The sequence below is a fragment of the Rissa tridactyla genome, chromosome 2 (assembly GCF_028500815.1).
Source record: "Rissa tridactyla isolate bRisTri1 chromosome 2, bRisTri1.patW.cur.20221130, whole genome shotgun sequence".
Classification (NCBI taxonomy): domain Eukaryota; kingdom Metazoa; phylum Chordata; class Aves; order Charadriiformes; family Laridae; genus Rissa; species Rissa tridactyla.
The window spans coordinates 91,511,569-91,536,264 of record NC_071467.1 but is presented as its reverse complement, the minus strand read 5'-3'; the positions used below and the strand labels follow the sequence as shown (position 1 = coordinate 91,536,264).

Below are 24,696 nucleotides of genomic sequence, written 5' to 3'. Positions count from 1 at the left end.
AAATAGGAACACTAATGAAATGTTGTTAGAATTTAGATGAGGGAGCAGAGATTTAATAAATGCTACTAAGGTACAGTCTTTTAAAAATAAATATACACCGTTTGGAGACTGTTCTGTTCCCATTCTAATGTAAATAACAGAGATGTGTTCATGAGTATTTCACAAGGAATTCTTGGGGTCTGATCCAGGCAGGCAATAGAAACAGTGCTCTCAACCAACCAGAAACAGTGAATGAGAAAGAAGGTAATAGCAAATGCTGTGCATTAGAAATCAATGGACAAATAAAAAGTTTTGCAAAATGACATTTCAACAGTGATCCACCTGGAAATATGTGGACAAAGAGGGGCTAAAACTACAGATAAATTAATAATTTTTTTTTTTTTTCTCTCATGGATTAATATAGTGCTAAGTTTCTGGAATGCCTAACTTCAAAAAGATGGCATTTTACAAATGACGAAAATATCTATTATATTACGACAATAACTATTAACATTTTTACTATTTGTCAGTTGATAGACTGGCACGTAGGCAGACAATTGCGGAGTATCCAGCTTCAGGATGGGAGATGAGAACAGACACTCCCCTCTGGTTCTGAGACCCATCCCACGAGGAGCAAAGAGCTATATATGACAATATATGCTTGTGGTTTTCCATATGATGGATGAGGAAGACTGAACAGCCCTAGGGAAGGGTTCTTTTGGGAACTGTGGCAGGATATTTATCAAATTTGTTTCACATACTGGCAAATGTCTTAATTTTCCTTTGGCTCGTTGGATAGCTCACAGCAACGATTTGGCTGGTTAAAAAGTTCTTGAGAATTTTTTTACACACCATATCATCTCCCCAAAAATGGACACCTACATTTGCTCCAGAATAGTGAAGAAGGCTCAGAAACAACAAACAATGAATTTTCTCAGGGATTACACTTAGCCAATTAAGTTCTTTTTTTCTTTTTTAAAACATTTTTAGGTAGATAATATTAGCAAGATTTTTCTGTTTATCTCTCCGTGAAATATATGCACACACATCTATAGTGTGCATGTACGTGTGTATCCATATATATGAATATAATTATATGCACACAGAAATGCAATTATGATACAATAATTATGATAATGATTAATAGTTTAATAATAATATAATTTATATGAAGATAATTTACATGGAATCTTTCCCTATACCTCTAAAAATCCATCAAGAAATTATGGAGTTGTGTAAGTTGTATCTACATATGTCTTTATTACATGTCATTGAAATTAGAGCAGTATTTTTAGACAGGCATCCTAAAGCAATGAAGCTTCTGGGATGAGCTATCTGTCTGGTCAGAACCTCCTTCTTCCCTCTATCCCAGTAACTCCCAGGCCAGTTTCAATCCAATTCAATATTTCGCAAACAACGGTGTTCCTCTTAGTTTTATGAAATACGGAGGACGGAAACCTAAGGCAGCAATGATGTGATGCCGTCTGCTTCACATCTTATCAATCAGCATACCACTGCTGCGCATCCAGTCAGCATGCTTGGACTGCAGACCTGCCACTTCACACCTCTCTCTTGCCCCGCTGGAGGCATCAGATGAGAGTCTCTAGGAACTTGTTAGTTCAGTTCCCTGGCTGAAGAAGCCAGGAAGCTTTGCAGTATCTCAGAAGTTACCTTTATCATTAAGACCTTTCAATCCTAGGTGGCTGTCAAAACTCCTCTGGTAAGCCCTCGGCATGATAAATTTCAGTTTACAAACCACTTTTCAAATTCCACTGTCGTCCCAGGAAAAATGTTGTGCAATATCAGCACTGACGGACACCTACCTGCAGAGAAAGGGATGCCATCTTTCCAAACCACTTATGCCCCCGTACCCTGTTTAGAGCCATAGAAACACAGTGTACAGTGTTAAACTATACCCAGCATTTAATTTTCTTAATTCTTTTCTTAATTTTTAATTGAGAGAAAAAAATGGACAACATTCTAGACCTGTTGCTATCGGTGGTACCTTGAAACTAATTTTGCTATTCCTGTAGCTGACAGCCTTTCTAGAAGCCAGGAGGAGACTCACACTGAGCCAGGACCTCTGGTACCCACTGTGAAAGCGTGTGCCCGCCTCACTTCTCTGCAGCAGGGGCCCATGGCCTCGGATGAAACCGTACGACCCTGAAAGGGGATGTGGAACACCACACTGTGCGATGGAGACAAGCTTTAGTCCTCATGGACTGCTATCTTTTCTATGGCACCCTTTTCCCTGGCTCATTTATGTTAGCTTTATGTGAGGTAGTATAATGCCAGTGTGTACAAATCACTACGGGATAAACTGCTACTCTTTAGCATCCTGAATATAAGGATTTAAACTCCAAGCAGCCATATGCTTGAAATTAATAGGGGCCTTTGCATCGCCTGCAATGCAAGTTTTGTCTTCTCTTTGGGTTGCAACAAACCCTTGCAGTGGAAATACAACTGCGAGCTAGGGCATGGTGTTGATCTGGGGGAAAAGGAGAATCTGAAAAGACAAATACCTTTTGCAAGCTATAATGATTCCATTGATCTATAAAATTATGCTAGTATTAGTGCTAATTTTCTTACTGAGCTGTTTGTGTGCATATGGACACAATATCTTAGCATAGTATTTACTGAGCCCAGGTACATTTTTATCATATACTTGGCTGCTGAAGCGATATATCTGCTAGATGCCATGGAGCCACTGACAGGTTAATGCTGGTGGTGGCCAAAAGAGGGCTCAATACGTGCTCTCCTAATTGCCTCCTTCCCAAAACCTTCTCAAGTGTGGAGGAGTCACAGGATTGCAAGGTGAAAGGTAAGCTTATATCAAGTGAGGCAAGGGATGTGTGTCCAGCCCCAGGGCAAACGCGTGCACCTTCATCCCATATCATGTGAGGCTGGGAGGGAACGGTGCCAGGCCCTCCAGTTATTCTGCAGTACATCAGGCAGATTACTCCAATACAAAAAATGTAAACCACGATAAATGGGAGCAGACTTTAGCTATGATACTCCATGTAGCCTTCAATGCATGAATTAATTCTTTGATGGAAGTCTGAGCTATTTTCATTGTTGACAGATACATTTCTGTTCATATGGACGGTTATATAAAATTTGAAGATATAAATAAAAAAGTATACCTTAACTAGATTGTCTTTATTCTCTGATTCAGATTACCGTAAATGAAACATTTCATTTTGACAGGTCAAAATATTACATTCTGCTTAAAAAAACCTGCAGTGTTCAGTTCCAGCTGAAAAAAGTAGCTCAGGTCCAAGACATTTAAAAGATCTGAGTTTTATTCTATTTACTTATTCTTTAAAGAGACAGAAAGCAAAAGAAAACCGAAATACTCCAAGTCAGAAAATTCTCGAAACCTAGCCAAAAGAAATGTATCTGTCCACTTTTTAGTGAATTAATACATTGTCCAAAGAGCATGTGCTTTCTACATACATAGGTCTTCCTTGTGGTAGTTCCAGCTGTGCAGTGTAGGACCACCTGGAATAACAATGGAGCCACTAGAATTACTTTTTATGCATATACAGCAGTCAGGATTCGGTCCTATCTACATACAAAGAAACTTTTGCTTTTGAAGATGTTCCCAGTCAGCAACACCTTTATAGCGCAACTTGCAATTTAAATACTTGAGTTGTGTATCGCGTCTGCTTGGCACAAGCATACAGCAATTGACTGGTTCTCTTGATTAAATCTACTGCGTGACGGGGAAACCCTATAAAAGAAAGTCTGTCTTTAACATTCCAGCTAGATGGTAGAATTTTATACGTATTCCTTACTCTAGCCTCCAGTAGAAATCACATTCTTTGAGTTATGGATAGGTCCCAAGGCCAAAGGGAGCCAAATTTCTGTCTTCCATTACCCAATGGGAAATGGGACAAAATAAATGTATGCTGGGTGGTGGAGTTAGCCCAACATCACATCTGAACCCTTCCCAGTAATTCAACAGAAAGATTTAGGGGAAGGAATGGATACGGAAAACACTATGATACAAAGCATTTTGCAAGTATTTCCTCACTAAATGAGGAAAAGAAACCTGATTGATAGCTGGTAGCAATATTTAGCGCATCTATTCAAATATCTATAGACTTCTAAAAGATTTCCAACCCTTTCAGCCCCTTTTCTTTTCCTTACACTCCTTATAGTGACACAGCCACCTTCTTATTAAAAAAAAGCCCTTAAAATGTCTGTTTCGTGCCTTCCAGAGTCAGGGTTTTCTTTTTCTACTTTTTAATATGATTAATAACTCTAACAGGTATTCTCCAAGCCAAACAGCTGGGTTATTGCTCAAGAAACAGCTGTTTCATTGCTAAATATATCCTTTTTTCACCAGCCATCAGCTTGCTGAAGCTTTGCTGGTTACTTGCCTTTAAACATATGCTGATAGCGAGAAAGTCCTGGTACTTAATCATAGCTGGTGCGACAAAAGCCGGAGCTACTTTGAAAAAATAATACACAGAGAAAAACATTGGCAGAAAGCTTTTTTCTTTGAGAGTGGGGAGATTTTTTTTTTTGTTTCAATGCCACACATTAGGTTGCAACCAGATGTTCACATTATAGATCCTGCCTGGATTAAAAAAAAACAACAAAAAAAACCCCTTTTTATTCAAAAATGTCAATATCGTTTAACAGCAAATGTAATATAATTACAGTATTCAATAAACATTTAACAAGACACAGACATTTTCTGCAGGAAAATATTACCAGAGTGAGCCTTTTAGCAGTTTAGCAGTTAAATTAGTAATTTCTTTTATAACATCTGGTGAGCAGTCTCTAATTTCTAAAGTTTTGGAACAAAAAGACATTGGGCAGATTTTGAGTTATGAATAATTTGCCAGTTGTTTACCTTTATGCCAATCTAATTCTCCCCTGCATAGATGCAATCGAATACATTACAAATGTGTTTTCCATAAAAATCCCTAAAATGCGGGAGGGGGAAGGTAGACAACGAGTTCAACCAACTCTGGCCCTTCACAGGCATTACCATGCCTGTCACCGTCCCCCTCACCTCTCTTGACACCTGGTGGAGGCTCAGGACCCTACTCTGAACTCCTGAAATTCAAGAGTGCCTCCGTGCAGTGACTAAAACCAAGCAATTGACCTTAGCAGGAATCTTTCCATAAACTGTGTGGATTCGGGATCAAGTCCAACGAGAAGCCCTCATGGCAAGAGGAGTCTCTCTGGAAGTGGGAGAGCAGAGGGGGACCACCTGGGTGGAGGAGGACAGCTCCAGCCACCTGCTAACATGCCCCTGGCCAGCCTGGGGACACGAACCTTGGGGTGGGGAGGCTCCTTCCACAAGGAAAGGTTGCCAAAACACTAACCCCTTTCCTGTGCTGAGAGCTTTCCCTGCATATGGTTGCTCCCTGTTATCCCAGTACTTCTCGCTCTGTGTTTTTCCTAACTTGGCGGAAGATCTCAGATCTGTTGGTAGCGACCACCCTCCTTGTCGCAGTTCAACCACTTGCCTGCGCTGAAGGCTGTGGTGACTGCCTCCACTGCAGGACTTAGGTCGGTCCGCTACATCCACTGTGTCCGCTTCTGCCTACAGTAGGAGTTAGATCCATCCTGCATGACAGCCACTGTAACCCAGTGTGTCGGGTGAAGACCACCAGCAAGTAATTGAGGTACAACCAGAGCTCCACAAACCACATCTTGGAAATGGTACGATAAATCTTTCTGTACCTTGCTGATTTCCAGAACATAGTTAATTTATTGCCCCTCATCTTGAATGAGTGATGATATTAAAGTTAATAAAATTTACAGTTTGTCATCATGTCATCCATCAGCACACAAGAGACACGATTTTTGTATCTTTTAGATGAAAGGTTTAATTGGTAGCCTATTTCTAAATGCCATAATGTGTATTCTTTAATCCCAAAAATTAAACCTGCAAGATTTTTTGACGTATTCCTAACAGTATATGTTCCATACATGCTCATAAAACTTCTGCAAAATTTTTCTGAACTGTCCAAAAAAAACGGTCTTTCAAAATGTCCCTTCTGTTTTTTAAAGTAACACTGTTGAAAGCCCTTTTTAATACCCAGTAAGGAATATTTGTTTAAAAATCATCATGGGCTCACTGCAGAGAAGAAGATCTCTTCTTGTGGATGCTTCTGTTGTACGCTATGGCAAAGCATGGCCGGATCTCCTCCACCACGTGTTCTCCATTGAATGAAATTAGCTGAGACTGGTGCAAGTACGGGCCAGAATGTTATCACACATCACAAAAGTGAATTTTTAACCCATCAGATCCTTCCCTTTCTCTGACTGCTTTCTCCCCCCCCCCCCTCAAAGTTCAGAGGAGACACAAATAAAACACACAGATATTTGGGGGGGGGGGGGGGGTTGTGCCTTGCTGGATCAGCTAGTGCACTTCCAGTTCCCCTGCAGCTCACGCAAACATAAACAGTCCTAAAAAAGGAAAGAGAGAGAAAAGAAGAAACAGAAGCTTAAGCTAAGCTTTGTTTTGCCTTCAATACCTCACTTCCACATGTGGGAAGTGAGTAAGCTGGATCATTTCATCTATGGCCTGCAACTCCAGCACCAGTTATAGAGAATGAAATAACATATTGGCAAACGCCAAGTAGCACCAGACATTAGAGGCGGTGCAAACCATTTTCTCTTCAGGGAACTCAAGCAATCTGAGTCAGTAGGAAAAGGCACCCAGAATCCAAAACCTGCTGAGGCACAGTGGGAGAGAAGGGTATTTCATGCCTTCGGATGGTAAAGGATCAGTGGTTTGCCGATGATAAAAGTGCACAGTCTGTCCAAGTTCTGTGCTGCCCTCACTGCAGATGTTTCTTGCTCTGATGACTGCGGACAGGCCTTTTGCACACTGCAGCCAGCAGGACTTAGACTTCTCTTGCCTATAGCACTACCTCATTGCTGCTTGCTAGACCAAGGAAAAGGAATGTAAATGGAAGGAGACAGAGTTTAGGATAAGTAATTCAGTAAGATGGGAGACGTTTTAATGGAGGAGGTGCTTTTTGGGGGTTTTATTTTATATGTGTGAGGTTTGGGGTTTTTTTCTTTTTTTTTTTTTTCCATTATTTGGCATTTTTCTGCTGTTTCTTAAAGCAGAGCGTATCTGGGATGTGACGCTCTGTGGTAAGTGCTCCCTCCAGCTGCAATATAAACAGAGCTTTTTGCTTCACATTCTAAAGCTGTAACATTAAGGAGAATAATGGACGATGCCTTTTGATATCTTTGTGTAAACGAAGAATTTTATTACAGTGAATTACCATGTTAATTTATGAAAAGTAAACAAAACCAAGTGCAAAACTGATTCAATGTATAACCTAACTTTCCTGGTGCCTAATGAGGTGACAGTGATGGAATCAAAACAAATATCTTTACGTTTCATAAATGTAGGGAAAAATACTTCTGTGTTTAATCACTGCCTGAGTCGCTGACAATGCTGGCACACCAACACCACAGGTTTTAAAGTAAATAGAAGTCACTTTGTCTAGTGGCTGAGGATACAGGCAAACTCACTGTGGACCACCATGGGTTGTAGGATGACAAGAATGCAGGGAAACAGCAGATAAGGCTCAGAAGTAAGCGTTCAGACCTGTCTACACTTTGGTAATATACCATCCCCTGTCATTATTCCCCCATTCGTCTATAAACTATTGCAGAAACAAAACTGTGCAAAACACTTCATACTGAGTGCCTCCCCTGGGCTAAAAATCGCCTTTGGCTTCCAAGGGGGTTTTTCTGGAAGACGAGGTTGAAACCTGGGCCCGTGGATGACAAAGTGCTACCACTACCCTTAACGCGTTATCCCCTCTCGCGTTGGTAAATTTCTTCCTGTGATGGTATGAACTAGATGGAGGTTCCTGCTTCGTACATCCTCCAGAGAACTATGTGATGGCAAGAAAACTTCTTACCCAGCGTGAGCCTTTATAGGAACGTAGCCCAGACCTCTCTGGAACAATTTGGATGGATATGTTGCTCTTCAGATGTATTCTCTCAAACACTCAAGAGGTGAATGCATATTGCTGTTTACACAGAGTTGGGGTTTGGGTCTCTGCAATAGCGTACTTGACAGGTTATGCTGGTGTATCCCCTCCTAAGAGAGACAGAGGAGACTGCAGCACAGCTGCAAGCTGGAGAGCCGCTCTGCACACAGGTAGGAGCCGGCAAACTCGCTTCTCCAAAACCAGCTCCAGTCCAAGTCACGCTGATGAACAGTCGCACAATGCCATAGGAAAAGCGATGCCATACCAAGTGGCAAACTAAAGTTGGCTAAATTTATTGTGGGTCTAAGAGCCATAACATGAAACTGGTTTAGGTTTTGCGTCTGTGGATTGGAAATTTATGTTCTTAAAAGCTGTGTGGAGAGCAGCCATTTTTTTGTCCCCTACCTCTTCTGAGCTCTTCCTGAGAAAAACGAGAGAAGGCCCAGCCTCCCTTAGAAACTCTCCCTTTTTGGCTCTCTTATTGCACAATAGAAAAAATCACAGTGAAAGTAACTTTTTTATATAAAGAAACTTGGGGATCCCTGGCAGAGTTGGGTATGGCAATCCCAATAGCCCTCTACACAGCCAAAGACAAACAACGCACCAAAAAATGTCAGTTGGCGGTTGCCAGCAATGACAAAAACAAAGCTGGGAAAGAGTCCACTTGTCACTGTCCATACGTTTCTTAGGCTGATTAGGAATCCAGGGTGTTGGCTAGACGCTAACAAACAGTCAGGCCCTTGGACTCAGCCTCTTCTGGTTCTGCCAAGATGTAATCACTCCAACATCCTGGAGAGCCTAACCTTGCCTCCTTTTTAATAAGCTCCCATTTAGGAAACCATTTATAGATAAAATAAAGGAAAATTATTGTGCTCACTTTATATTCCTGAAGAAGGAAAAAGCAAAGTAAATTAAGTCCAATTTGCATGGACTTTTGGATACGCACAGATTTGGATATAAGCTATGGACCAGACACAGAAGGTTGTAGCCTTTATAGTCAATATTTTATTAAATTTTTCCTTGTAAATTTTGCTGTGTCTTTATTGCATTCATTCAGTAATAGGAGAGCTTTCCTGTAGCTAATTCTATGCTTTGAAATTTCCCTTATTGTTAACCTGTGACTGCAGTCTAATGGATAGAGTGTCTGCCATACAATACAGTAAGAATAAGATTCAGGTACCAAGGTGACTGTATTTTTTATTAAAATACCTTTTTATATGCTCAGTTTCAAACGGATGACTGCATTTGCAACACCTAATTGCCACCAGTATCCACAAATACTTTGCATTTAATGAAAATATCAAACCAAGCCCCTCATTTCAGTTGAAGCAGCAGGTTGTATTACGCAGTGTAAAATCTCATTTTATGAAATTTCATAGAAATACAGATCTACCCTTGCACTCCCCATTCTTGTTTGAACTTTATAGTCTTTATATTGCAGGGCTTTATTAATTTTTTTCATTGTAAGTCTCAAAATATTTCTGTTGCATCAGGGAACTAGGCAGCCCCATTGTGGCTAATTTAACACCTGTAAATTGCCATGGCTACCAACCAAACACTTTCTGGCTTTATAAGGTAAGTATCTATTTCGTGTTTTAAAATAGTGGTGGATTCAGTTCCAGTGGTTGTATCTTTTATTAAAAATTCTATTAACTTTATTCATCAACACCATCAGGGATCAGTAGGAGCACACAACTTCTCACACTTCTTAAGGCCAGGAGGGAATCACCTCAGTCAGCCAAGGTTGACCTTCTTCATAACATACCTCATAGATCCTCACCTAATCATGTCTGAAATGGATTTTTTTAAAGATCCAAATACTTTTTCTGCTTACAAGACTGAACAAGAAAAAAAAAGTTGTGCTATTTGAAGACTTGGTTAAAACGAGGAGCAGAGACAACTGGTTCTGTCCTTGATTCCAATTCCCTCAAAGCACAGCTTCATCAGACCCGATTTTTAGTAAAACCTAACAAGGACCTGCAGGGCATCTTACTTATGTGCAACTACATCCTCTGCTAATCAAGTATACTGCTAATGCAGCTTTAGACTTGCATAAGGTAAAGAGCCCTGTCTGCATCAGGTATGAAATCGCACGGTGTTTACAGCCTACAGCCTAATGAAAGACATGATTTTAGCTTGCTTGATAAAGCAAAATCAAATCACAGCAATACAATTCATAGCAATACAAATCAAAGGTTATAATTCTTCAAACTCAAAGGACAGGGAGATGCCATAAACCCAGAAATTTTAGTGCCCAAAGACAGCCTTTATATCTGTGCAATGCGAGTGTGATGTCCCGTAAGTGCTGTCTGAGATAAGAGCCTACCCGCTTTACAGGGACCAAGCTGGAACCCACCAGCCAGGAGACCTGGCAGAAGTGAACCCAAAGGGTCTATTTCATCCTCATTCAGTACAAATTATAGCCCAAGAAAACAATGAAGCTCCATAACTGAAGACCCAGGAACTGAGAGTCTGCCTCCATCTCTTAAGCAAACAATAAAAAAACCTATAAAGGTACAGCTGCAAATAAACAAGCTTTTCTAATTTAGTCATTTAAATAGTTTCGGGACAAATTCTAGGTTACATCTACATAACACTACTTATTTAGTTCATTACTCCAGAGACACTTGGTGATGAGAGAACTGGCGAGAAGGCATGAAGAACAACTGAAAGGCCAGAAGAACTGAATCAAAAAATGCAAAACTCTGCTTGGTGTTTTGATTTCTTTTCTCAGATAGTTTTAGCTCTCTGTAGGTACATATACACAGTCCTACTTCTCCTCTTAAAGGCTGGTAGCCTCACTCTATAGCCAACTACACCGCTCTAACCAGCAGCGATACTTGCAGGTGGATACAAAGCATCCTAGAGCACTTTGGCCAGGGAATGGGAGAGCACGCAAGAAGCGGATAGCACTCTGTACAGGGACGTGGGCCACATGCTTTAAGCTTTCCAGTGGCATCAGCAAGGGGGTGGAAACCTGACTTGGCCTTACATGGGCTGAGAAAGCGTGGCTCTGGATCAGAGTCTGTGGTTTGAGCCCATCGCTGCTTTGCTGTAATCACTTCTTTGTCAGACAGGCAACGGTGGCAGCATGAAAACTCAGCACAGAAATCAGGTAGCTTTGGTGCTGCAGTTCTAACACAATTAGAGATTTCATTTGAAAAATGCAGAGATTTGCAAACGGCCCACTAGGAGAAGGTTGTAACGTAGCCAGATACGTTCACCTCACCCTCCCGATTTAGTGGGAATTGGTCAGAAAGGTCCCATGAAAAGTATACAACACTTTCAGACTGAAAAAAAAAAAAAAGAAAAGAGCTTGGAATACATTGAAAGGATAAATAAGAATGTGGAAATACAACTGCACTGAGCTCTTTGATCATGAATCCAGTAGGAATGCTACTTATCTTTATACTCGTGACAAGACTGTGGGATTTCCTTTTCAGCAAGTCCCTTCAAACTTAGAGGGAGACTGAAACATAACAAATTTGGCACTGCTAATTCAGATGAGGAGGCTTCCTTACACATACTATATGTATCCTGGCAATCCTGAATGGAAATCAAAAAAAGAACACGGAAATGCTTTTCACGGGACACGAAACTTGCTGCTGTTATGCTCACCAGTGTAAATCCACTGTTATTCCACTGGCTTCAGTTAAGTTCTACAGATTTTCTCTATTAAAAACAAAACTAAACAGCAGACCTAATTCTCCTTTCATTTATATACACATCATGTAAGTTATACAGCAAATCCATCAAAGCTAGTGTATGCAAGACCAAAACCAAGCGCTATATGTGTAATATGTGTTCAGGTCCTGGGTACCAAAGCAGGACTGGATCTGCAAGCACTTGTATAATATCAGATATCAGCACTACGTAACACACAGGGTAATTCCACTAATTCCTGATTTACTCAGGAAAAAAAAAAAAAAAGAGACAGAACCAGATCCTTTCTTTAGGATTGCTCAGAATACACCTATAGAATAAATCTTAGTATTGAGGTGTGTTTCATTTCTTTCTGAATTCCCTCTCTTCCTTTTTATTTCATCTTCTATGCTCTGTTGCTTTGCCTCCTCCTTTTCTGGGCACCAAATGTCTGTCTGATTCAAGTAATTTGGACCTCTCAAAAATCAGTTCCTTTCTCTTGAAAAATTTCCACTGACCATTTCCTTTGTGTTCATAAAAAAAAAAAACCCGAAACCAATACCCGTTGAAAACCTGCAAAGCTTTTGTTTTGGGGAGTCAAAAAGCTTAGGTGTGCTGAAAAGCAACGAATATTTGCTTTTGCTGCGTTTTCAGAGAAAACCTGAAAGAAGGCGATGATCGAGTTTATGTAAGAGGAATTTTTAAGAGCAGACGTGTTACATCGCTGCCTTCTCTGCGACACGGTTTAGAGGCACTCATTTCTTTTAAATTGCAAATATCTTTTAAAATGCAAAAAGTTCTCGAACTTTTTTTTTTTTTTAGAGCGTTTAAAAAGAAAACTTCTTCCATCAGGACAACGAAAAGCTACGCAAGGATGCAAAGCCGTCTTTCCTGAAGCGGGAGCCTGAGCTCTAGAAGTGCTTCAGAGGATGGGGAGGGACAGCCAGGGGCGGTATGGGAGGCAGGGTGCGAGGCCGGGGGTGCCGCCAGGGGTCAGTCCTGACCGCCCGACGGCGGCGGCGGGAGCGCTGCGGGCTCCGCGCCCCGGCCCCGGCCCCGGCCCCGGCCCCGGCCCCGGGGGGAGGCGCAGCGGCCCGGCTCCTTCGGGCCGAAACGGCTCTTCCTGAGCCAGCCCTCGGCTTGTGGAAATGGGGTGAAACTTTCCGGGTGGGTGTTTCTGCGGCTGGTTGCGTGCGCGGAGGCACCGCAGCGGAGAACGCGGGCCTCTTTTATATTCCCTTCCGCAATAGGGCGGCAATTAATAATGATGTGAGCGTATCCACTCACAAGGGTTTCGGTTTGTGCTCGGCGTGATTGCAAGCTGGTCCAGCAAGCGCTGCCAGTTTCACTTTTTAATGTTCAAACTCCCGTGAGAGATGCGTTACAGGCTATTTCTTCGGGCTGAAGCAACCGGTAAAGTGATTCTGTGGGGAAAGTGTCCCCATGCCCAAAAATGTATCCAGAAATTACGGCTATAGCGGTGCCAGGCGACAAATTCGAGCTTCTTTTAATTCAGTTCACATACAGCTCGCTTTGTTTCAGATCAAATGCTTCACTGAACTAAAACTCAAACAGAAACACAGCTAGCCAAACAGCCCGAGATCACAACCCTACAATAACAACCCGGGACGCTCACACAATAGAAAAGAAAAGCTTCTGCAGCAGCAAGGAAACAGACTTCAGCCTCAAGCTTCCAGGGGGGTTAAAACAACAGTGAGTTAAACGTGCAACTTTGCATAATCTGAAAATATCTCAGTTTTATATTTCCCGGAGTGAGGAGTCGCAGAATCAGAATGCAGAAATTGTGTATTGTACGAATTACAAACCGTGGGTTTCTTTGCATGCGGAGACGAGATTTTTTTCCAACACTAATTCACAGAGAGGATCTGAAATTCGGAAGAATGCTTATGGACACATACTACAATCCAGGAAAGTCCCTGAGACTGAAAAAAAGTAAACCCGCATGTATTTAAACACTTTCCTGAACCAGGGCCAGTGTTTGTGGTAATAATTAGAGCATTTTAATAATCAGGCTATTTTAATTAATATTCATCTGGCTTTTGCTTTCATATAAAGAAAATATATGCTTATAAACATACCCCCACATATATTTTTATGCCTTACATAATTTTTTTTAAAAGAGGGATTTCTTGCCTAACAATTTTTTAATGAGAAGAGCAAATACAATAATACAGTTAATACTTATGATAGTCTAGCAAATTGAAAGAAATAAATCAAACGCAACAAAAAAAAAGGTTTTTCTGATTTTCTGACCAGCTCTAGAATTGCTTGCACTTGGAAAAAACAATTTACTTGCACGTTTTACCATAATTTAGAACATTTATATATTCCCTCCTGCTGTGATCCAATCTGTTCTTATTATTAAATACAACAGCATTTTAAATATAATATTTGCAATATAATGAACTTTGCCATGTTCAGCCTTTTTCCCTGCTCTCAGCTATAACTACTTTCTCTGAATATAACATTGCTCACGATGCAGCTTGTTTGTACAGGATGAAGCAATATCATATCTATCTAAAACGCAGTTATAGTTTTAGTCTGTCTCAACTAGAAAACCAGTCATGTAATCGTTGTAGAACTATTTCCTTCAACGTTAACACGATAACAAGACATGACCTCCAGATTATGAAGTTTTGCTTTGTTTGTGAGCACTCATAAAATGGGTGTAATTCAGAAACATTTCTCCCTCTTCCCCAGGAGTGACGGTTGCAATCTAAGCTTAAGTCAGCCCATGCTACAAAGAGAATTTCTCAATGTGCAGAAGACTGGAGAAAATTCACAGGCATAATTCCATCAATGCAGCAATTGCCAACATGAAGACAGGGTTAACTGGGTCAGGCACTGACCTGCTGAAATTGGGCATAAATTCAAAGCTAACGACACTAAGTAAAGAGTGGGGCAACACCACTTGTAAAAGTTACATCCAGCTCACTGTAATATTTGCAAATTCAAACTTCCTCAACAGCCATTCCCCATTTGGTGTGTCTGCACATGTACACGTGTGGACATTTATGTACTACCTAGCTATAAAAGCAAAGGCAGTGAACACCTTCTTTCAATTTTCCAGCAGCACATCATGACCTTTAGGTTTCTTGATCCCTGCAGAAAACGTGAGCATCTCATGCTCTAGCGGGCAAAACTTTGAAACAATGGTTAATTTCTCTAATATCCTTGGAGCACTGCTATGAATCTTTGCTTGCCAGGAGCAACAGTGAGGAACCAAGTTCTAGGTTATATTTTCCTAGAAGAGGCTAAACCAGCTCAGTGGAGTTGTGCCGATTAATACGAGCACGTGGGCTGGCTCAAATATGTTCCCAATCAGACTGGTATTTTGTTATACAGCCATAGTCTTTTCTATCAAAGGCAAGGGACATGACCAGAATACTTTTATAAGGATGTGTTCCATGGGAAGTTTCAAAACTTTATTGGGAATCGTTGTTTGCATAAGAAATTGCTCAAAATTGAGGGACTTTTCAAATAAAATTAGGCAGACTTTGTGTTTTGGAGGACTGGAGCCAGACTAGAAACTTGTGTCAGAGCAAGATTTCAACAAGGCTGCTGTGCACAGGGTTTGTAACAGGCTTCAGAAGTGTCTGAATGGTTGAAGAAGAAAGTTTGTTTTTCTTATTTTAACTGCTTGGTCACAGCAGTGCTGCGAGGGTAAAGCACGTCCTATCTGCTGCCTGCCATGTGCCTCTATTTCCAAACACGGTACAAGACACGTCAGTCGTTACTAGCAAAAATTATGAGATTTTTCTTCTGCTGGAGAACTCGGTTGGCTCTTCTCCACACTGCTGTGCTTCCAACTCCCTTGCACCTTCCCTCTCAGACCTCAGCTCCCTTAACCCTTTCTTCCGCACCCAGCACTGCTCCTTTTCCTTGCAATATTCCCCTCCCATTACAGGTCACTGCAAACAGGAGGTGGTGAGGAAAGAGAAGCTACAAATGCACCTCTGAAGCTTTCAAAGGCAAAAATCCGATCAATGTCTGAAGTGGAAAATTTCAGCCAATTCTACTCTCTTTTTTTCACTCGGGGCAACAGCACAGGTGACCCAAAGCCTTCAGGAGGCCACAGAAGTGCACAGTTAGCTGATAGCAATGCACGCACACACAAATATACATACATACGTGGGTGTGTATTTTAAAAAAAGCTGCTGGCTTACTTCCCTCCCTTCCGTTGCCGCTGTCAGTGCTCCTAGCCACAATCCTCAGACAAGCTGTGTTTCAGACTGACCTCTGCTTCCCAGCATCCCAACGAAGGGACCCTCCCTCGGTGGCTGCCCAGGGCTGGGGTAAGGAGCTGTGCCTTTACCCAGGCAATCTGGACTCTAGGAAGGCAAGGTGGTGCTAGTGTTTGAAGACCCCATCAGTAGGGCTGAGGTGTGAGTCCCCACCAAAAAGGACACTACAGCATGTACCTGGTGACTGCTGGCATGTTTTTTGCCTTACTGCTGCTCGACGAGAGATCTGTACTTCTGCAGAGAACTAGAAAATGATCAAGAGCTAAGCCACGAGGATCAAAGGCAAACAGCATCCATGGGAACGTGGTTGCCCAGACAGACCAAGAATAGCAAAGCTGTGCTGCTACTGGAGCATGAAGCAGCTCCGAGGGACTTAACAGCTGTGAGTGCAACAGGCTGGGAGGTTCTGCCAGGCAGCCAGATGTTGTTGTTGGGGAAACATATCCAATACAGCTCAGCATCTGGGACCCATGATTACCACTGAAATGGAGGAAAGCACTCGGATATGGTGGACAAAAGCTTTCGGGGCTGCACCCCACCCTTCTTTTCACTTAATCGAGAAACATTCTTGGAAAACTGGGGTGCTAGAAAGGGCAAGTCTTAAAACACAACTGAAGACTAACTAAGCATGTTATTTATATATTTACAAAACCATGTGTCTCTTATTAAGGCTTTTTATTCTTATTTCTTATGAGACCATTGTTTGGGAGCTGGGAAATATATACTGAAATTAAACCACTGACTAATATTTATATTGTATTTATAGTATGATGTATACATGTGTGGGGGAGTTTTCCTATAGGTGATAAGTCTGTGCCTGAACCTGCTCTGAGTTAAATCCAGGCAAAACTCCCATTAACATTAATAGGAGGAGAACCTGACCTGGTGAGGGTCAGTAAGGCTTCCCCTGAGCTCAGCAGGCCCTGAGTTAAGCACAAAGGATGACTGAGCTCATGGAAGCTCATTCAAATCCACTTTGCCTGAATATGGTGATAAATCACTTGCTATCCTAAGCCAGCTTCAAGGAAACTTACGTCCTCTCATGCTTATTTGTGCCTAGCTGAAATCAGAGATACTGTGTTGGTACATTAGGAGTGGAGATTGCTGGATTTCTTGTTTCCAGTTTCTGTTTTATACATTAAAGACAAAAGCTTTCAGAGACGCCGCCTCTTTTTCTGCTGGTTTTATTATTTTTGGGGGGGAAAGATCTGATTTTTGAAAGCATTCTGCATTTGCTGTTCATATTGAATCTTCCTGCAAGGAAGAGTGCTCAGCAGCTCTAAAAGGCTCTCAGGCTCAAACTGAACAGACAAAGTAGGAGGCACCTACGTGCTCCTCTTATAAAAGAAAACAAGTACATAGAAAACAACAACCTGATTCAACAGAGTCCATAAACACACCTAAAATCTTTATAATCCTTCCCTGTTCACCCAAGTGCTTCAGCACATGCTGAAGTGCTTTGCTGGGAATTGGATGTGTCTAATGCTAAGTACATCTGACGGTGCTTCGGTGGTGGATGCTCAAGCTGAGGTCCCAGAAGGTGGAGCCCACCTCTCCAAGGGGGCCATGGTACCATGTCTAGCTTCACAGCCTCAATGCCTGAATGATGTTGCAAAGACCACTGAACTAGCAAAAGGAATTGCTGTTTTTTCACCCTGAATTTATAAGGAACCATATGAACCCAGACAAACTTAATCCATGCCAAAATGCCCTCTTCTCCTCTGATTTGCCCTTTGACTAGCTATCTATCTGCCACGCTGCTAAATAGATGAAAAAACATTATTAACAGCAACAGAAGTGAATTCTGCTGTGCTGGCACTTCCGATGCTTTCATATAGGTGGGACATTGTGTCACAGCATGCAACAGTTCATATCGACAGCGACAAGCGCGGATTTGCCGGGGAGAAGGGAAGGGGCAGGAGGAAAGAGTCTCTGCCCTACTCGGGTGGAGCCAGGCAGAGCAAAGCTCAGGCTGTATGATGCAGTTCCCTTGCCCGGCCCCCGTTACAACGGGAAACCAGAGCTTGCAAGTGCCACTGCGGGGAGTCCTGCAGCACAAGAACGGGGCAGCAATTTGTCTGCCCCGCAACAGTTTCCTTTTATATTAGCTTCAACAAAATAGGGTTCTATGTAAAGTAAAATAAAAACGTAACTAAAGACTATTTTAGGGCAGAAAAAAGTCAGGTTTTTATTTTAATTTTACCCAAGACAGTTTGTATTAATTCAAACAGCCTGGGTCTTTATTATTTGAGAGATGAAACGAAACCGGGCATAAGCCCTGAGCATCATTTCAGAGGGTTAGTATCTTAAACAGGAAACAGGAAAATAGCGCTAAAGTACTGACTAAGATACTTGCCATGAATATCTAGACAGTCAGCAGCTCCAAGACCATGGACAGGCAGAAATTCTTGCTGGTAGAAACAAAGAATACTTAGACCTGCTGCCCTTGAAATTCTGTCTCATAGCCCCTGAACTGCTATGTTTTTATGAAGCACCATGGATTCTAAGAGGTATTCTAGGATACAACATCAGTGTTTCATGAAGAGATGACTTTAATGTTGAAGTTAGACTAGAAACTGCCACACAGGATGCATATCTCATCTGCACAGCCCTGGACGTGGTGATCTTGAATGCATTTCATACACGTGGAACAGGTTTCTCCTTTTTAACTACAACTAGACAGGCATACATGCTAATCAAAATTATAAATAATAATAATAATAATTAAAAAAACCAATGAGAATAGGTTCCATTCATTATTTCAAGATTATTCTCAAACTGGCACATTGAAAATGTTCTGTCTCGTATCTTACATAAACTAGCAGCACGCTTTTGTAGCCATTCTTCCGGATATAATGATTACATTTGCAGAGTCTCCAAAATCATTCTTCTGACTCATGTGACTTTGAATGAAAGCTTGAGTGACTAGAAGAAGGAATTTAAAATGGCGCCCTCCAGAGACATTCAAATATTTTAGAATTATTAAAAAAGGGCAGTGAGTTTTTCCAAGTTGTGCCTCTAGACCTTGATACATTTTGTCCCCTCAAGTGGTTTCTACACAATGTTTATCAAGGATTCAAATTATTAGAACCTGAATTGAGAGGAACATTTAAGTGGGCTCTATAAAGTAGGTTGGTCTTCTTTTTTTAACCCCAAAATGTTTTGGCCTCCATAATCTGTGCTTGGAAAACATTTGGGGCAAGATGCAATTGGCTCACTCCATAGCCACGTACTGTGTAAGCAGACATCGCACTTACAAGCCAGCCACGTATAACCAGAAGTCATAATAGCCTTCAGCTTTCAAAACACTAACCTTGACCCAGGGAGCAAAAGGAGCCGCCCCGCTTGCATGGAGGGAACCTAACATAAACACTCAGCAAGAGCTTTGATACTTTCCAGTTTATGGCCACTGACAGCACAGATGAAAAAATGCATCGAACCTCTACTCACGATGGACGCCGGATTTTGGGATCCTTACTGATGAGGATAGGAGAGAGATAGTATATGTACTTTTGCTTTGCTTTTTAGGAAAGGAGAATCAACAGTGCAGTCTGATTCTGTTAAATTGGGGGAATAGTACTGCTGCTACTCAGGAGTGACGCTCACACTCTAACCTCATGATATTCGAATTCCGACACAGGCTTGTTTTTTGACCCACACTCATTCAGAGGAAACTCTGAGTATACATATTGTCAACTGAGCAGCTGGTCTTGGTGCCCACCTGTACCCTCCATTGAGCGGGGATACGTTTGAGGACAACCCAAAGAAATATTGTGTTTGTTCCTATTTTCAAACACTTGCAAGGTGTCCAGATACACAACAGGGCCATACAGGCACCAGGATGAATGCAAGAGGGGGTGGACGATAACAAACTTTAAAACTGGGCAATGCTTTCAGAAAAAGCTTTGTTCGCATGGGCAGTAGTCGTTGTTTCAGAGCTTCTGGTTAAAAACCAAGAGAAGCAAAGCAACGGAGTTGGTATAGCACTTTATTTTGAAGTATCACAGAACATCCCACAAAACAAGCAGCCCTTAGACTGCTGACAGGCAACTCAACAGAGTATGACAGCCAGTTCTGACCAAAGGCAGAAAGGTTAAACCTGTTACAAAAAACAGCTACTGCTTTAAGATCATTTAATCAGAAATCCTCTCTGATGACCTAACTCTGCTTCCACTGAAGCTGATGGGAGTCCTTGGTGCACTTCAGAGTCACCAGAAGAAAGCTAAATATAATTTTGCCCTCTGAAAATCCTGTTTATTGTGACCACGTTTCACAAAAAGGATTTTGCTCTTTATGCCGAGGCATCTGCACAGAGCTTAGGGAATCCAATACTGGACAAGCTGAAACGCATTTATTTTATTTATATTACATCTACTACATAACATCTGGGCTTAATGTAAAAGTACATCATAGCAGACTAAACCACTGCAATCACAAAATGGCCCCTAATCTAACCTAGCACCTTCCCTACACATAAATAAATTTGCCATTTACAAAAAGGCCAGTTTAGAGAAATGAGTGCAAATGTCCTGGGTTGCATTTGTCAAGCTGAAACTTTTCCAGGCTTTGAAAATTTGTGGCCAGAAGGCAACACGCTGATCAGCCACAGTGCCTTCCTGCAAAACACCAACCCTAGGATTTCACTGCCCAATTTTTGTAGGAAATGTAGTGACTTGTGGTAGAAGTAGAGAGCTTTAGATGTTGCAGTGAGTAATTGCACTGCTAAAAAAATATTTATGTTTGCTTTGCAATGAAGCTACAAAGCAAAGAACCTTTTGCGTTACCAATTGCAAAGATCTTAATGCTCTTTCTTTTCTCTTCTTTTTTCAACATCACCTTTATGACATTTAGTATTGACCAGATCAAGAAGTAAATCGACAAAGAACACACCTACTGTGCCAGACAACACGGTAACATCTTTTTGAAACATGTAGAAACTGTTTCTACCTGCTCTTCTTTAATGTTCATATTTGAAAGGAAAAAACAAAATGAGAAGTAGTTTGCCATTTTAATTCTTATTTAAAAATTGCTCTGTCTCCAAGATATTTTGGAGAGAAATTAGTTTTCCTGCACATTTTGTCTGACAGAAAAACAAAATCTTTCTGATTCATATATTCCACAAATGTTAAACTGTGATTGCTAATATTGTTCGTTGTGAAATTACAGACTGCTTTTAATCCTTAATGTGATTTAGCAGTCTTCACCTAAGCATGTGCCTTTATGTGAAAGATGTTAGCATTGAACTAATTTGGAGAAAAAAAAAAAAAAAAGGCTTCTGTTGTGCTTTTTTGAACTGGTGTGCCTGTTTTTTTTAAACAATAGTTAATAGAAATAACAAATAAATTTAGATAAACAAATATAAGTGATAAAAATATAACTGAAATTTACATACTGGTTCAGGTCAGGCAGGTTTGTGTCAGAGGTAACTGGATTCTCATGATTTCAAGACTGAATTCTGTGGAATTGGAATCTTTGGTGATAAGACCCAGACTTTCACTTACTTTTATTCCCTTATAAATTGCTACAATTGATTAAAGCATATTTCAGGCTTCCCAAATATTTCTATTAAAGATTCTTTGTTTTCATTAAAAGTTCTTTATGGGAATGCCAAACCTCAAACTATACCCCAAATTGGCTGGATTGGGCAGCTTTTTAATATTTCTTTGGGCTCAGGTCTATGAAGTCCTCAGCATTCATCTACAACCGACTCTGAGGCTTCATTAACCATATGTTTGGGGCACCAAAAGATTGAACAGTCAAACCTATATTTCTGGTCCAGCAGTGGGGCATAAGGCAAGGTTTAAACCCCAAATGGTGAAAACATGTTTCAGGAAGCTACCGGGCTATTTTGGGCAAAAGGATGAGGAAATTCTATAACACCACCTATTTTAAAAAATCCCATTAGGTCATGCAACCTTTTTGGCTCCTAATAACAAACCCGCAGAAAAGAATCTCAGTTACCTTCAGATGGACATGAGTAACTCATTGGTTCCAATAAGTACCAAGCCCGTGCATGTGCTTTTGAGGGCAGGATTTGTGAACGTACTACCAGACTAAGATGCTGGCAGACTTATGTGCTGGATGCAATTCTGCCTTTCAGTAGAAGGTGAAGATGAGCATCTCCTATCTTGGAAACAAGCAGCTATTTTGTAAGCACAGGAACAGCTTTTCTCAAGATGCATTCTGGATAATAGGAGGAAACCTTAGCTCCACAACACCCCTGGTTCTCTATTATGAGACATGCATTCATTGCAACCTATAAATCAATGGCATGACGGCTATGCTTTGCCTGAATGACGAAAGAAGATTGATATTTCTAAATTACATGTTAATAGAGTGAAATTGCTATAGGCTTTTTTGAGGTTTTAATATATTTCTGAACTGAGATCTTAAAGACACTCTGGCAATGCCAGGAAAAAAAAATAAAAATAGAGAAACTTAAAAATACTTAGAATATTTTATCATTCCAGATCAGGAGACATTAAATTTGACTATCTGTTTTTACTTAAATATTTGCAAAATATTAATAAAATATTTAATATTGAATAAAATATTGCAAAAACTTAATAATGAAACTCTAACACAAACTACACTGCATGGTTGAAAGGAAAGGGAGGTTAATTGTTTTACATTAACTTTGGTTCATTTTCCCCCAGATTTCTGCAAAGGTCTGCTGGCATGGTGCAGAGGGATTTTCAAAGTCTAAAGAACCAGATTTTTAAAAAAGTGTAGCAATTAACGACAGTAAAACTTTAAAGTGGGAAGAGTATATTTGTGCTGGCTATGTCAAGACTGCTAAATAAATGAGGCACAGGGAGTATACCTGGCCTGGAGCCCAACTGGCCTGGTTTGGCTACATCCACAGTACTTGGCCTTTGTCCTTCCCACCACCCCACCTTTCCTTTGCACAGTGGTGGCCCTAAGGCATAGCTACAATTTTGGGGTGTTTTTTTCAGTTCAGTTCAGTGTGCCTGAAATAATGTGCGGTTCCACCAGAATGGTATTTCCATCATATGAGGCTGATGTACGTGTTGCATGAGGACAGAGATTTTGGGAGGTGCAAAGCCTACTGGATCTCAGAGATATGTCCTGGCAAGAAGGATCTAAACTTGGTTCAGTCCTATCTATAGTCCCTGTCAGGCACAGTTTCTGCTCTATGCTTTCCCTGTGCCAGGCCTAGGCATTGCCTTAGAGAACACCATTTGGCAAAGGCCAAAATGACCAGGGAACGTACTCAGAATTAAGCAGCACAGATGCTCAACGGTCAGCGCTCACATGCACTCCCTGGCCCAACTTTATTTGGCAACAGAGATGCAGCCCAAATGATTAAAGGAGCTTTATCACACCACAAGAACTGCTGGTTGTGACAAAGGTCAAAACACCGTTTGTAGTATGCAAACTTGGCTTTCTCTGCAATTTTGTTACTGTTATGGCCCAGGTCGGCCATAACCATGTTGTGAGTTATTCCCTAAAATTAAGAGTTAATTCCTCACAATGAGTAACACCTATAAGGAAAGACAGAAACTTCTTAAAAGGACTCAGAGCTGAATTATACTTAGTACTGCCAAAGTATTATGTTAGGATTCCTTTATTCCAAGGAAGATGCAACCAGTTGTGTGTGAAGGAGGCCATGTGCTCCAGTACGAGGGGGAAGGAAAGGGGCCACTCAGCCAGGACACATTCCTGGCATTGTCCCTGCCCTGCTCTGTGACTACTTGACTGACACAGCTTCTGCTGAAATTTCTCCACCTGTAAATGCAGGTGATGATCCTTTCTAAAGGGATCAGAGAAGGGCTTGGGACTGCTTCATGATGTAAAGAATAACATGATAAAAAAGGAAGCTCTAGTGGTTTTAACATTAAAATAGTATTTGTTAACAGGGATGGCATTAAAACAGGTGGCAAATTGCTTTCCATAAGTGCTGTAATTATAGGTCTCTTGGCTTTTACATTCATGTATGGTGCAGTCTTTCATCTCTTGAGGAAGGGAGAGAGAAGGTGTACTTTCTATTGATCCTATTTTTATAGGCATATATCTTTTAACAGTCAAACCTTTTTTCTTTATTGAACACGTGGTGAGCCAGTATTGCCTCACTTAAAAAGCCATTCTTTGCTTTCTGTTATACCTCTTTAGTGTGAAAATTTCTGCTTAGTCACCAATTAGTATTTAAACATTAAGAGGGAAGTTTGAGAGCTCAGGTGGGAAGAGAGACCAATAGGCTATCCTCAAGGCTGGTCCTGAGTGTGCAACTTAAAGCATGTCCCATTAGTTAACAGCTTTGAAAGGTATTTAAACTCATAGCTCCAATCAAAAGCTGTAGCTTCAAAATAAATTCCTTCAAAAATTAGGACTTCCACCCATCTAAACTTAGATCCCAAATCCAGATATGAGTTCTAAAATAAGTCTTGATTTTTTTTTTTTTCCACATTAACTGAGGTTAGTACAAGTTATGCCATGGTAAACAAAGGAAGAATTTCACATAAAATTTCTGTATGTTGTGGTTAAATCCATACTTATTCCCTAAAATTAAGTGTAATTCCTCACAATGAATAACACCTATAAGGAAAGACAGAAGCTTCTTAAAAGAAGTCAGAGGTGAATTATACTTAGTGCTGCCAAAGTATAATGTTAGGATTCCTTTATTCCATTCATAATATAGATTTTCAACTTAAAAATGAATAATGAAAGAGAGAAAAATGGCTATATTGCATATATATATATACACACGTATCCCCTAAACCAGATGTGATTTCACTATGGTCAGAAAGTGGTCTGCAAATAAAATGGTTAAAAGTACATCTTTGGACACTATCATGTCTTTTATTTTC

At 40.8% G+C, this 24,696-nt stretch overlaps 1 long non-coding RNA gene across 1 annotated transcript in view; it reads right to left on the bottom strand.

The window, feature by feature from the left end:
- The window catches only part of LOC128905507 (uncharacterized), a 38,363-nt gene that overhangs the window by 5,463 nt on the left and 8,204 nt on the right, over window positions 1-24,696 (bottom strand). The gene's annotated exons all lie outside the window — the stretch shown is intronic.